Source organism: Doryrhamphus excisus, chromosome 1 (assembly GCF_030265055.1).
Source record: "Doryrhamphus excisus isolate RoL2022-K1 chromosome 1, RoL_Dexc_1.0, whole genome shotgun sequence".
Lineage (NCBI taxonomy): Eukaryota > Metazoa > Chordata > Actinopteri > Syngnathiformes > Syngnathidae > Doryrhamphus > Doryrhamphus excisus.
Genome location: NC_080466.1, coordinates 43,145,437 through 43,158,599, shown reverse-complemented (window position 1 = coordinate 43,158,599; position 13,163 = coordinate 43,145,437).

The following is a 13,163-nucleotide window of genomic DNA, read 5'->3' as shown; positions in this document are numbered from 1 at the left end:
TTGATTTCCTTCCACTTTTCACACATCAAATCAATGAGGGACGTAGTAGGACCGTATGCTGGTCTTGTACAAGCTGAGTAAACAAACTCACAGTGTGTGTATATATACTTATACATACATATATATATATACGGATGTGTGTGTGTGTATAAATACTGTATATGCACTGTGTCACTTTAAATTACGACTGTACTGGATACAATATAATGAGTATTTTGAGAAGCAGGTGAGTTCATTTGGACCTTACGTATGTGTTGACATTCCACGAAAGATAAATATTCCCGCTGCATCAGCCCCGGAGGAAGTTACTAACCCAATGTTAGATTCTCAATACACCTCTGTTCTCGACTATTTTCCTTTTTTTACTGTCATCATGTAGTCGAGTGGTAAAATTTGAACAAATAAACCATGTACCAAAGTTTGACCGGTAATTGCTGTGGAGCTTTCAGATTTGTTCAGGCTTGACCGTGCAAGTCATGTACGAGTCACGCACAGCGGACGACATGTTTCCTCTTTACGCCAACTTTCTGGGCGGTGCTGCATAGCGACTCGTTCTCCAAACCACAGAAGAGATTCAAACTGGATTACATCACTGGAATATCGCCATGTACTGTAAGTATGCATCGTCAGTGGTTCTTCCACGTAAAGGTGCAGTGCGATATCTGTTTTAGGGAAGTTTTAATGTGATGGAAAAATGGTGATGTCTTACATCTCTTATTAGAAGTCTGGAATTTAATGTAGTTATTTAAGTTTGTACAAATAGATGATAAACAATATGAAAAAAGTGCCAAGGTTAGGGTTAGGGCCTTGGAGTTGAAGAATGAAAATGGACCTAAATTAATGGTTTCAGTTTCATATACATATGCAATATCACATCCAGTCAAATATGAACATTCGATTTTACTATAAGCAGAAGTGCGGGGGGGGGGGGGGCATTTTCGGCAAATGCACGATGATGCGCTACAGCAGGGGTGCTCATTAAGTCGATCGCGATCTACCGGTCGATCGCGGAGGTGGTACTGGTCGATCGCTGGTCGATCGCGGCGTGACATTAAAAAAATATCATCCCAGCATCAATGCCGTCACTTGATTGATATACAGGGCAGCCATTCAGATGACAACTGAATGTTGCCCTTCGGGCGACCAATCAAATCAAACAACGTCTCTAAGTGCAGCAGAACTTACGATGTCAGCCTATCATCCATCCCCGTTACTTGATTGACATACAGGACAACCAGTCAGATGACAACTGAATTTTGACCTTTAGGTCACCGCTCATGCGTAAACAACGATGCAAAGTGCTAAGCTAGTCGGCGAATTGCGAGATTTTAAAGCCCTCGCTAAAGTTTATGGTCACTAAAATGAGTGAAGGAGCTGGACCAAGTAAAAAGGCAAAAACTGGACCAAGTAAAAAGGCAAAAAACATATCACTTCCATACGGATATGGAATATTATACGGATATTATGATACGGATATTATCCATGACTGATAAACATTTGGAAGTGTGCTTGAGGCTGGCTATCAGCAGCTACTGTCCGGACTATGCATCCCTGGCTGGTTCAATTCAGTGCAAGTCATCAAAGTAAACTCAGGTAATTACAAAAAATGTTAATAGTTAATTATGTGTGTTTTGCAATATTGGCTCATTTGGTTATGTAAGGTACATCAACATACATTGTACGTACAAATAATCCTCAATACATTTGAAAATAAATAGATGTTTTGCATTTTTGTTCCCATGGATTCATATTACACTAAAACATGCATCTACAGTAAACCTCGGATATATCGGACTCGGATATATCGGAAATTCACTCACAACGGACAGATAAAAAAGAACCGATTTTTCTGTAATGCATTTCCAATAAAAATCCATTGCATATATCAGATTTTTTATAACGGATTTCGCCTATTTCGGACAAAATCTCGGGTCCCGTTCCAATGCATTTCCATTAAATTTCCCTGGCATATATCGGATGGCCGCATCGTTATGCTAATCTTGTTGATGTCACTGGCTATTGTCTTTCTCCTGGCTCCAGATTTAGGACAACTATAAAAGTGAGTGACGTCAATAATACTAGCACAGCAGTGAATGAGATCTTAACCTCACTATTGGAAATAACGCTAATTAACAATTAAGCTTAATTAACAATTTGTTTTGCACAGAGTCCAATAAAGTTAAATTCTCATTACCTTAAGTCTCTTTTCATTGCCCAGTCCAGGTACATTGGAAACATAGTCAAGGAAGTGCCTTTTTATAATGGATAAAATCCGACAAATGTACATTTTCCGGTATACGCATATAACGGATTTCGCTTATATCGGACAAAAGCAGTGGGAACAATTGAATCCGATATATCCGAGGTTTACTGTATCTAAATTCTGGTTTGTTGTTTTTTTCCATAGAGTCTGGAATTTTTCATTTTTTTAATTCTGGTATAATAAATACACACATTTCACAAATGGAGTGACAAATAATACTTTTACTTCTAAGTAATGTCAATCAGCCTTTCACACCCACATTCATAACCATTGAGTGGAATGTCCAGTGAATCAGACATCCACAAGAGTAACGATTACCCAGAATATTCCTCTCTGACCTTGATGACCTTGACCCAGATGATTGTGTCACAAGGTGAACACGTGGCTTTCCGACAGTGAACCTTCACTGAGATGGAGATCAGTGACAGTAACAAATAGTATGTTATATCATTTCCACCCCTGGGTGATCCATCATGGAGTTGACTCTGTTAAGTCACTGTTAGCTCCACGGATCCTTCCTGAGGATGTCATGGGACTCCTGATGGCTAAGATACTTCCTTTGGTTTTCCGCTCACTTCCTTCCTTTCAGCGAGACAAAGAGGTCACGGCTCTCCGCCCAATTTGACCTTCAGTGTTTGCATTGGGAAAAACTGTTGAACTCTCGTTACAGGTCAGATTTGCCCATATACATCTGCAAATATACATACAAGGTCAGTGTTTAGATTATCAAGCGACTGCATATTTAGACTTGACTCTTTGCACTCAATCCTTGGGCTGTTGCTCAAGTTGTGTTGGTATATGAAGAATACCTTTTCTGTTGTCTGTGGACACGGGATTTGAAGTAGTTCCCTTGTCATTTGTGCTTTGGTATGTACCCAAAAGCCATGAAAACTGATGATGATTTTGTCACACAAAGATCCACAGCAGTAGTAGTCCTTCACAACTTTCCCATGAAGGATTTTTATCCATACAATCCATAATGAATATTCATTTGCATCTTGCTGTGCTATAAGGTAATGTGTTATAGATGTGTTGTAGATTTTCCATAATGGACTCTAAGTAAATTTATTTACTCACATCAGGTGGATAATCCCCCTCAAATGATTCACGTCACGTTTGCGGTTTTGACCAGCGCTACAGTTTCAGTGCATATGAGACACGGTACTTTGGCACTGGATTCTGGTCCATTCATTGTTCATCTTGTTCAACTTTTACTAGTTTTAAGGAAGCCATGGTCGTCCCATTCACTTCTCAGCAAGTAAACCAACAATTTCATTGACTCATTTTCAGCGACGTTACCACGTTTGCTGTCATGTAACCGTAACAACTGACTTGATTTTACTTGCAAACTGCCATCGTTCACTTTAATTGGGCACGGGTCTGTAAAGGGCCTTCACTGGGTCCTGGGTCCGCATCGAGGTCCGTCATTTGGTAATAGATGCTTTATGGACTTTGCACTGATCTCATTGGCAGAGATCAATCCAGACAATCCAAACTCAAGACCAATAGGTTATTGGTTGATTGAGAAACTCACTCATTGGGGTCTGAAATCCGGCTCGCTTCAAGTGTCACCAAGTCTCTGACATCTGACCAATTAGACTCAAAAAATGAGTTGACAGATTCAGAATCAGTTTGCAGTGTAAACGAAGTATTTGTTGATATGTTGGAAGTTATCTTGATGTCTCCATAAGAACCGGTCAAAACATTACCAACTACAGCTTTTGTATCCTGTCGGACAAAATACGCCCTTCCTCTCCAACAGACACACCCACGCCTCCCATGAAGAACCAAGCCCGGGAACCAAGAGTGACGACATGTCAACTGACATCACCCCCGTTATGGGCGTCCCTTATCCACTACAGAGGTTCGGCGCCAGTGGAGCCAGTGAGGAAATAAGCTGAAGTGTTTTCCTTGCATGCTGACGTCCGCCTCTTTCCTCTTCACGAGATGATAGGATACGGATGCCATGGTAACCGTTTCAATATTTAAAGGTGTGCCCGATACATACTGCATTGGATGGTGTCCCAATGTTGGAAACTAAATGTATTTGCCAATTCTTCTACCGGTGTGACTGACCGACCCTTATGGACCCTTACTGCTCTTGGTTTGTATTTGCAAACGTGAACCGTCTTTGAGTGCTGGGTTATTCCCTTGTGGACTCTACACCCGACCTCCTAGTCTTCTTCGACACCCTGTTGGCAGACTGTTACCTGCTAAGTACTATCCGCTTGTTTTACGCACCCCCTATGTTTGTCCCAGGTAGTTTTCTATTGTTGTTTTTGTGTCCAGTATGCATTTAGTCAAGGTGCCCCCTTTTTTGTGCGCCGCCGCCCTTATTTCCTGTTTTCCACATTTTGTGAGACTAATTAAAAGATATTAAGTTTACCTGAGGGGTGGCACGGTGTGTGGAGTTTGCATGTTCTCCCCGTGCATGCGTGGGTTTTCTCCGGGTACTCCGGTTTCCTCCCACATTCCAAAAACATGCTAGGTTAATTGGCGACTCCAAATTCTCCATAGGTATGAATGTGAGTGTGAATGGTTGTTTGTCTATATGTGCCCTGTGATTGGCTGGCGACCAGTCCAGGGTGTACCCCGCCTTACGCCCGAAGACAGCTGGGATAGGCTCCAGCACCCCCGCGACCCTCGTGAGGAAAAAGCGGTAGAAAATGAATGAATGAAAGTTTACCTGAACTTACCTTGTTCTTCCGGGATCGGACTTGACATGTATTGGTTATTGATAAATACGATGGGAGCAATATGTTTTAACAAGGATACAAAAACGCTTCAGCATAATGGCGCCAGGACGAAGTGGCAAAGAGTGAGTAGTTCTGCAGCCTGAAAACACATATAAGTCTAAAAAAAAGTATGGTGCCTACTTCACAGATTTCACTTATTGTGGGCTATTTTGGGAAATTATGCCCTTCGATAAATGAAGGAACATCGAACTAAATTGTTGCAAGTACTTAATACTTGGATGCAATGAATATCTGTGCTCCAAACTGTGTGAAAGCCCCTTCTCTGTATGTGAGCTATGTCGTCTGCCCAGCGCTGGAGGGGCTGTCACGTCAAGCCCAACATGTCTGGGCTGCTCTGCCTCACATAATGTAGACTACACAACGCCAGCTCCACAGAAAAACAAAGCCTGGATTGAATTATGGTCTATGGGAACAGAGCAATACTGTCAACACAATAAAATTAAACTTACTATTTCAGGTTTGAGTTGGACAAGTCATGACTGGAGGGCTCCGATAGTGAGCGAGATCACCCCATTTTCTTATACTAACACAGAATTTGGTATGATTGGTTCTCTTTGATTTTGAAATGCAAGAAGCTGATTATTAGATCACCTTCGATGTCCTTCTTTTAGTCGTTTACATCAATGTGACCTCACATTGCCTAAATATTTCATTAGAAGATATTTGGGTTGAAATGATCAGGTTGAATTTTGAAGTTGTGCAAAATAGCATAGTGTGTAAATTTCATATACAAACTCACGTTTTTTTAACAAAATTTGTCAGTCTTTGCATTGGAAATGAACATAGAAAAATAAAACATGTCAATTATGAATGATACAATTATAAGATACAAAATCGAACACCAGGAAACCAGAAAACTGAAGAACGCCAGAAAGTAACAAGATTTGCCCTTTGTCGCTTTTTGAGAAAATATTCCGCCGAGACAGTCTTGAATGTTGCCAGATTCAGCGACAAAGACGCCAGGTCGGCAACTCTAGTCTGGATTGTCGCACTATTTTTCCGTATTCTTATTTTTGCCGGAATGTTGACTTTGAATCCAAGTGGACTGTCCTGCGGACATCTGGAAAATAAATCACATTGGGATGCCCACTGAGGATCGGCCCCCCCTAACAGATGTTTTTAGCCGCACTCTGCCAGACGACTCATTAGGTTTTATGAACTTGTAATTACTATCAAGTCCAAAGGAGCTGCATGCCTTGGTTAGGATGCGCTAGCGCTAACTTGGTGGATATATTCCACCTTCTTCCCGCTGTGACGTTGGAAGTTGCTACAAACATTGTTTATGTTTGTTGTCAGCTAATAGCAATTAGCAATTATAGCAATTTGGCAATGTTTCTCTCTTAATGATAGCTATCATTGAATATAATGTATACCCGATTATAACCACACAATGACTCATTCATTCATTCATTTTCTACCGTTTTTTCCTCACGAGGGTCGCGGGGGGTGCTGGAGCCTATCCCAGCTGTCTTCGGGCGTAAGGCGGGGTACACCCTAGACTGGTCGCCAGCCAATCACAGGGAACATATAGACAAACAACCATTCACACTCACATTCATACCGATGGACAATTTGGAGTCGGCAATTAACCTAGCATGTTTTTTGGAATGTGGGAGGAAACCGGAGTACCCGGAGAAAACCCACGCATGCACGGGGAGAACATGCAAACTCCACACAGAGATGGCCGAGGGTGGAATTGAACCCTGGTCTCCTAGCTGTGAGGTCTGCGCGCTAACCCCTAGACCAGGGGTGGGCAAACTTTTTGACTCGCGGGCCGCATTGATATAACAAAATTTCCGGGGGGGGGGGGGGGGGGGGGGGCAGACTATATATTTTACACGTAACAGTCCACCTGGTATTATTGTATCTGTAAAATTGTCATGCAATCTGCTATTATTATTTATTATTTTATATTTATATTTAAATATTTTAAAAATAATAAAATATTATAATAATTAAAATAAAATTAAAATAATAATTATTATATTATTATTATGTAAAATATGCAAATATAACAATATTATTATATATAATTAATATAATAATGAGCATTAATATAATAAATATAATAATCACAATAGTTATAATAATAATATAATAATTATTATTTAAATTTTTATTATTATTATGTGCTTGTGTCTCTTTTTTCAGGAGCACTTTGTAAACAACAGACCATGTCAAACAACGAAATTGATACAACCATCAAAAGGTTGGCTCAGGCCATGATGCCAGGTTGTATGTTGAGTTTAAATTAAATACTTTGGAAAGATTGGGCAAACACTTGGCGGGCCGGATGTGGCCCCCGGGCCGTAGTTTGCCCACCCCTGAGAAAGGATGAAGGGAGCCTCTGTCGACAAAGAGAATGGTCTCAAAGCGAACCATTCTTTCCTTGGAGACACCGCAATAGCATCGCTCACTTGTTAGCGATTGGAGGGCGGCTGGGAGGTGAAGAAGACATGAAAGGAATAGTTATGGAGGAACAGCCGGGAGAGAAAAACAAAGCACCTGCAGATGTGCAGGTCACCGAAGGAGTGCACCGTGGAACAGGTGATCAGATAATCGCTCCATCTCCACGGCTGATTCACCCCACTGATGAAGCTGTGGATAGCGGCACGCTGCCGAGAGATGGGAGTAAAAAGGAGATCAGGCCTGATGCCGTTGAACAAAAAAGTTGCGGTAGATGGAGGGATTTGACTTCCTCATCGGGAATAACTTATTTGTTGTTGACGTGTAGTCGTACCAGTCACAAGATTAAAATATGACACAATTGTCAATATATTTCTTTCATGTCACGTCTCCGGCTTCCCAAGCGGAAGTTCACTCCGTGCATGGTTTTAGCACCTTGGCACGTTTCTTCCACATTTCAACAAAATTCCTACTTTGAGAATCCCAAATGTCCAAAGCAACCTGCACCAACATGGGTCATTAGCATACCGCCCCAACAATCCGGATTAGATTAAGTGCCTCAATATGAATTCTCACGGGTTTAAGCCACCAGACATCGCCAGAAGCGGTGGTTAGCATGCTGCCCACTCAACTTTGACATAATCTCATGGAAGTTCCACGACTCGGGCGCGATTGTAGGTCCTTCCTTTGTCCCTTTGACCCGACTCTTTTCACAATCTCTCCTTTTCTTATGCACATTTGTGCAAATACAGACCCCCGTCTGTGACAAACACACACATTGTCAGTTGAACACTACCTGTACCTTCAACCTTGGGGTTTCCTGCTGTGCCGATATTTACATCACAAGCATCCGGGGAACACTGGTGGTCCATTGATGCAGAGACGTCCTGGCCACTGTTGACTGAGTACAGAGACACATAAAAGAACTGCAATTTATTTCAACTTTGTTGCAGGGCTGACAAAGTTTGGGGAGTTTAATTCCGTTCCATCCATTAATCCATCCATTTTCTTGCAGTTATCTGGTGTTGGGTCGCTTCATCGGGCTTCTCAGCAGCTCTGAGGTGTTCCCAGGCCAGTTGAGGAATAGTCTCTCCGTGTTCTCGGTCTTCCTCAAGACTTCCCGCTGGTCGGACATGCACTGAACGCCTCACCAGTGAAACCAGACCAGATCCATAGCCGCCCCATACATACAATGTGAACCCAAAACATAATGCTTTCTTCCTTAGTCCATGTCACACCCCTCCTAAGAGTTTTGTGGGAACCGTTTTGGTAGTTTTGGGGTCATACCACTAACATATAAAAATGTATAAATGTATGTTCCCACTGGTTTTGTATAAATTATATAAAATAAATAAAATCAACTTTGCACAACTAAGCAACATCTACAACATCAGTGACTAAAATGAAGTTATGTTCAATAAAACCCATTTTCAGTACCACAACAGATTGTTTTAAATCAGCATCCATTGGATGAACACATCCATGATCAATACCAGGTACCAATATGTGAACCGGCTGTCAGGACCTCTTCCCACTTCCCACTGACTAACAATCAATGACCACTCCCAAGAAGCTTTCACCTTGATTTGACTGTTGGGAAGTTGGGACTTTTTTATCTCGCCATGGCAGCAGGAGGAAATGTCAAGAATCCAATCCTTCAAAGGAGACCATTTTGACAGTTTGATGTTGTGACAGATGGAGACCCAATAAGTTGGATTCTAACCATTTTCTCAGTCAATTATCAGTTGACTGCAATGTCAATAATGCCAATTGCATTAGCAGCACACTAGCTAGTCACCGGTAAAGATTTCCAACACATTTGCAAAACATACGTACATACATTATACTGATCTAATTTATCTTATTTGTTATTTGTTGTGTAAACTTATGACAGAAATTATTGTATTAGCTTTTGCTTCAGCCTACTCCTTTCGGGCTTGGGATCAGATAGTTGAATACAAATGTAAATAATGGAAAGTTATATTTTGATTGATGTAAGAAATGCACTGTAATGATTCACATATTTGCCCAAAGAAAAAAAAAAAAAGAAATACCATTAGTTAAAAAAAATACAAAATGAAGACAGAACCTCGTTATTTTTCAGAGAGTTTGTGTACCACAAATATGCACATTAGCACTCAATCATCAAATATGACATTAATTCTTTTCCACATAGCATCAGCATTTGAGAAAGAAAAAAACGGAAAAATTACTATTTTGTGGTCTGTCTGTGCAGCATGGGAGTAAGTTGAAAGATGCATTCAGGGACCAAATGAAGGATTTCTAACTATATATTATTTTTTAGTAAAATAATGGCCCATTTATATACCTTTTCATATAATTTGATGTAGTTATCGTTGTAGTTGCGTATCAAATGGTTTACCACAATATGATTTACATCCATAATTTTTGGGAGGAACAGACTATGAAAGATTATTTCGGCACCTACCTCTTGTCCTCGGCATCCTGGGATCCAAGTCTGGTTTAGACCGCACCTCGTCACAAATTATGATGTCATATTTTAATGGAGCGAGAGCCTTAGTATTAATATGACTTATTTTCATTTGATAAGGTGAATAGTTGTTTTCATTGGTTAACAATTTGCAGCCATTTAAAGCAAAAAAATAAGTATATTTGTCATCTTTAATGTTTTAACAAAAACCATGCATCACCTGGAACAGAAGGGATCGGACGATTTCATCAAAACTGACAGCAAGATGGCATCCATTGAATTTCTCCTTCCAAGCACTTTCACTCCCAGGAGAGTACCCAAACAAACGGAATAGTAGATAAAAACAGAGGGGGGCGGGGGGGGGGGGGGGGCAGAAAAAACTTTGTGTTTTGAATTATGAAGTCACTTTGAGGTTAGACTGTGCATGCGATGCTGATGCTGCGTTCACATGCAGCCCCCATGTGGGAAATCTTGGGAGCAAACATGTCGATGTCATACGGCGGTCACGCTGAAAGGAAGCTTCCAAATCCGATCTCTCATCAATCCTGTCTTCCCGATCACATTCTAAACAGCCGGAGGTTCGTTTGGATTCATTCGGATGCTTTGACTTGCATTCCCGAGGTAGCATGACCTTCACGTTGGCGTCATGCGCACAGTTAAAGAAACGGATGTTGAGTATGCGGTATCCATGGCGACCACAATATGCAAAGTGAAGCATGAAGTGTCTAGACCAGCGGGGTGAGGCTGATGGGAGTCGGGCACGCCTTATTTTCATGCGTTTAGATCAGAGCCATGCTAATGTCGCCTTCACCAGCCAGGCTCGTTGTAGTTGTGACGTTACCATAGCAACCGGTGATTGCGGGGTGATGCTTCAGGCTTGTGTTTGGGTGCCAAAACCATCAAGCCATTAAATCTGTCACCTATTACTCCGAACCCAACAACAACTGAATATTTAACCACCACTATAAAGACATATTTGCCTATTATTATGCAGGATTCCCTTGTCACACCTTTTCATTCCAACACGGATGCACATTTGTCTGAAGACCACCACTCCGGAGTCCCCCCCCTGGTTTATCATTGGCTGCATGAGTGATGGTGGGCGCATTTGTCCGCCACATCAACTGTCACCGCCCTGTAATCCAAGCGACATTTAGTGTCAGTGTGAACACGCCTCGTATAAATGATTGGGTGTGTGTGTCAGTCACTGAAGGTATACAATTTTTATGAATATGTTATATGTCGGGAATTAAACGATTCTTGACATGTGCTTGGATGGATTTATTTTTAATTTTTAATTTTTAATTTTTAATTTTTAATTTTTAATTTTTAATTTTTAATTTTTAATTTTTAATTTTTAATTTTTAAGTTTTATTTATTTTTTATTTTTTATTTATTTTTTATTTATTTTTTATTTATTTATTTATTTATTTTATTTTTATTTTTTTTATTTTTTATTTTTTATTTTTTATTTTTTATTGTATAGTGTATATATTTGTATATATTTTATTGTATATATACATATATATTGTATAAATATCATTCATTCATTTTCAACCACTTATCCTCAGGAGGGCCGCGGGGGGTGCTGGAGCCTATCCCAGCTGTCTTCGGGCGAGAGGCGGGGTACACCCTGGACTGGTGGCCAGCCAATCACAGGGCACATATAGACAAACAACCATTCCATTGTATATATTTATTTATTCTATTTATTTATGTGCAGTATGCAAATACTGATTCATGTACTTTGTAGGGCCGTCAAATTAACATGCGATTAGTCACCGTTTTTAAACTAATTAATCACAATTAATTCAGTACAGTATTTTAAACCGTTCTGACAGATCTTTCAAGGCACACAGATCATTATGTTCTATGGCTTTAACAACATGGAACCTACCAACAATATTTTATGATTATTACATAAGGAATCCACTTTTACAGATAGGTTATTACCAATATTATTTTTATATATAGATTGTAATTATGTAAATATAATAGTGCCTCACCCACGCTCCACTGGAAGTGAAAAGGGCCTTCCCCCAAAATGTTTCCATAAATTTGGAAGCCTTAATGTTTTTGTAAGATAAAACAGATATGATTTAGACGACATGAGTCCACCTCAAAGATATATTCACCAATGGAACGTTTTTTTTTAAGAATGACAGAAAAGAGATTGATTGCTTGTGTTCAAATCTCCAATTATTTTATTACACGTCATAAGATGCAACGCACGCCAAGATGAGTTCTTTTTTTCAATAAAGATTAGTTTCGGTACTTTCATGGATGACAATTTGGATTACAAATCAGCTCTTTTCTCTTATTGTTTGGCAATGTTTCCCCCTTTGGAACGCTATGTTCGTTATTGACCTCAGTTTTTCGGATTGTCATTGTTGAGACGAGCTTATGAGACGGGCAGCGATACACACAAGTGGAGAAATATAGATATAAAATATATCTATTTTTATAAATATATATATCTATGGGCGGCACGGCGGTCTGGTGGTTAGTGCGCAGACCTCACAGCTAGGAGACCAGGGTTCGGTCCCCGCCCTCGGCCATCTCTGTGTGGAGTTTGCATGTTCTCCCCGTGCATGCGTGGGTTTTCTCCGGGTACTCTGGTTTCCTCCCACATTCCAAAAACATGCTAGGTTAATTAGCGACTCCAAATTGTCCATAGGTATGAATGTGAGTGTGAATGGTTGTTTGTCTATATGTGCCCTGTGATTGGCTGGCGACCAGTCCAGGGTGTACACCGCCTCTCGCCCGAAGACAGCTGGGATAGGCTCCAGCACCCCCGTGACCCTCGTGAGGAAAAAGCGGTAGAAAATGAATGAATGAATGAATGAATATATATCTATAAATATAGAATTACAAGACCAAATATATTTTACAGAGTTAGTATTTAAACAGATGATATTCCATTTAGAGAATGCCAAGGCTTACAGTGTGAACTGTATAATTAAATGACTTTGACCTCAAACGTGTGATAATCTGTGTGTGTGTGTGTGTGTGTGTCAGCGATAAGAATGAACTACCTGTTCCCCTGAATACTCACCGATCCTGGCATTTGATAAGGACTCAATCAACATGGCATCACTGGTATTTTGCGGGGACACGATAATGGCCTCATTGTCCCGCATGCGTGCCCTGCCGCTGCTCGCTAAGCCCTCCGCTAAACCAGGCTGGCATCCCATTAGCATCGCGGCGTTGTGGTATTTGGAGCAGCTGGCCGGTCTTGTTGCCGATGCTGAATGACGTCTCCTTTCATCTCGGGCCCCGACTTGCT